Here is a 3,037-nt window from a genome sequence, read left to right on the forward strand (position 1 = left end):
GTCAGGCCTGTGGAAATATGTACTTGATGGACTGTGCTGGTATTTGAAATAGCAGTGATATAGCTGCCAGCATCACAACAACATTTAAACCACCAGAGTACAACAAACTGACAGAAGAGTTGTGAACGCTGTTAGGCGTCATCAAGTTGACTAGACTCTTAATGACCCTATGAACAAGGAATCTGAACCTTGCCACCCTCTGCACCAGCCTCTTTGTCTCTTACATGCTTCAGCCCATTATAGCAGCCACTATGCCAATAAATCTTGTGGGGGGCCTTCCTTCTTCTCTCTAATTCTCCACCTTTCCCAGCATGATGGCCTTTTCCAAGTACCTCCTGACAACATGCCCTAAGTATGTGAGATAAAATTTCACCATCTTTGCCTCTAAAGAGCACAATGACCACACTTGCTCCAAGATAGGCTTGTTTGTTTGTTTGACAGTTCATGAAATATTCAGTATTCTTCTCCAGTACCATGACTCAAAGGCATAAAAAATGGAGCCTACTCTTTCTCATGGGCTTGGACCAGGCCGCAGCCAGGTTCTATTACTCAGCCATGGCCAAAATCAAGGCTCTGGACCTTTGCAAGAAGAAGGAGCTGTTGAAACAGCTGGACGATCTGAAAGTGGAGCACTCCCAGCTGCATGTCACCAAAGTGACTTCTAAGCTCTCCAAAATCCGAGTTGTCTGAAAATCCATTGCCGGTGTTCTCACCATTATTAACCAGACTCAGAAGGAGAAACTAAGAAAATACTGTAAGAGCAAGAAGTACAAACCCCTGGATCTGCGGCTCAAGAAAACACGTGCCATGCGCAGAAGGCTCAACAAGCATGAGGAGAACACGAAGACCAAGAAGCAGCAGCGAAAAGAGCGCCTGTACCCACTGTGGAAATATGCAGTCAAGGGCTGAACTTCTTAAATAATTAAAACAAAAAACTAAAAAAAAAAAAAGGAGCCTAAACAAATGTGTGTGTATGTGTATGTTTGTGTGTGGAGGGGGTGGAGAGTGGAGAGGACACGATCTATTTTCATATCCAAGATGTGGGCTATTGCAATGAAAATGGTGAGAAGGAGAAAAACCAGAGTAAACATTTTCCCCTCCAAATTCATATGTGACACTTTTTGCAGTGTGAAGGGGAGAAGGGGGGAAGCAGGGGAGGGTTTTGCATTTGTGTGGAAGTGAATACGTGCTTCTGCAGATGACACTGGATACATTGGTCAAGATCCCTCTATCTGGTGGGATCTTTTTGTATATGTGCAAGACACTTGAAAAGTAACCAGGCCTTTCCCTACCAAGAGTGCCAGTTGTGAGTTCTGGCTGGAATTCTGACCCATCAAGTGGGTCTTGAAACCAAGCTGCAAGAAAATGTTTGCGCCAGGGTTCTGTGCTTGGCCTAATTGATTATGAAAAAAAGTACCAGTGCACTTTGAGAGTAAACTAATTTTGCTCCTCCTGCGTATGACTGGAGAAAGCAATGAGGAATTCCAGGATAAGATGTGAGTAATGAACTGAAGCTTGAAGTACTCTCAGATGTTTTTGTTTTATGGCTGAGTTGCTGAGGTTTAAGGGAACAGGTCTACCCCCCCCCCCTTTATTGAGATTTTAATGAAAGTTTATAAAGAACTTGGGTTTCCATTCCTTCATAGTTGCACGTTTTCCTCCCTGCTCCCCAACTCCCAAACAGGCTTTGAGATGTTGTTATATGGCTATGCTGATGCGCTGAATTGAAATTGAGATTTAGGTTAGTGTAGATTTTCAGATTGTGTGTATGAAAAACTTTCCATGCAGCATTCTCCACCTTCCCTACTGTGACCGTGTCCCCCAATGTTTACTCTTCCCACACCATTAATGATTTCCTGTTTCCCAATCTCCCTCCAAAAATCTCTTTATGCATTTTTTCACCTTACCCAATTCCCTGGTGTTTGGTAAACAATGATGCAAAGAATAGAAGTTTCCAGCAGGAAGTGCCAGAGGCTCTCCCTGGGCTGACTGCTGGGATCTCAAGTTCTCACAGACTCTCTCTGCTAGTCCCTGCAAAAGAGAACTTGGTTTCCTTTAAGGCTCAGAGTTTCCCAGTCTCTGCCTTGTGCAGAAGAGAGAGAAAATCAGTTTAAAGCCATGAACCACACCACCAAACTACTGTTGATTCCCCAATCCTTTATCTGTTGTAAGGAGCTCTGAGGACGCAGTTTGTTGACAGTTGTGGTAACCCAAAAGCAGGGTCTCTCTGGCAGTGTGAGAGCTAACATACCAGTGACTCTGAGGAAGAAAGATGGACAATCTCCTCCTATGGGATTTACAGGGTCTCAAAAGCCGCCTGGAGGGTCAGCTTTGAGTTGCTTCAACTTGACAGCAATGAGATGTGTTTTTCTTTTTTAAATTTTATATTGGTTTGCACACAAAATCCATATAACATTGTGTCTCACACATTACCTCATTCACATTGTGTTTCATGCAATCATTCCTATACATTGTGTTTCTTGTGATTGTTCCCACACTTCGTGTTTTATAAAGTTAATCACGACTGAGCTGTGCTCAGTATTACCCAATCTTTTCAAGTCTTCGTTGCATTTTTCCTGATTCCTTATTCCCTCCTCCCACCCACCAAACTCTGCCATCCCTGTGTTTCCCCCCCTCTCCACACTTTGCCCCATCCTGTCAAACTCTCCTTCTCCCTTTGGACATTTGTACACATTTTACTAGTTATCCTTCTATTTTTACAATAATGTTGTATGCAATATTCTTACGAGAATGACTTAGTTCACTCAGCATAATGCTATCAAGACTCTCCGATGTTATGTTGCATAGTATTTTTTTAAAAATTGTTGGCCCTTGAGCGTTGCAATAGTTCTATTGTGTTAATGTACTATAATTTCTTAATCCATTCATTTTTGTTGGACATTTGGGCTGTTGTCATCTTATTGCTATTGTAAATAATGCTGCTATGGCAAGGGAGAAACAAAGAGTAACCTATAAGGGAGAACAGATAAGATTAAGTGCCGATTTCTCAGCAGAAACCATGCAGGCAAGAAGGGAA

The 3,037-nt window shown here is 42.6% G+C and overlaps 1 pseudogene; it reads left to right on the forward strand.

The window, feature by feature from the left end:
* Positions 1 to 555: 555 nt before the first annotated feature.
* The window catches only part of LOC102866124, a 4,627-nt pseudogene continuing 2,145 nt past the window's right edge, over positions 556 to 3,037 (forward strand).

The sequence above is a fragment of the Elephantulus edwardii genome, unplaced genomic scaffold (genome assembly GCF_000299155.1).
Source record: "Elephantulus edwardii isolate Elephantulus edwardi_28Jun2011 unplaced genomic scaffold, EleEdw1.0 scaffold00008, whole genome shotgun sequence".
NCBI classification, from domain to species: Eukaryota; Metazoa; Chordata; class Mammalia; order Macroscelidea; family Macroscelididae; genus Elephantulus; species Elephantulus edwardii.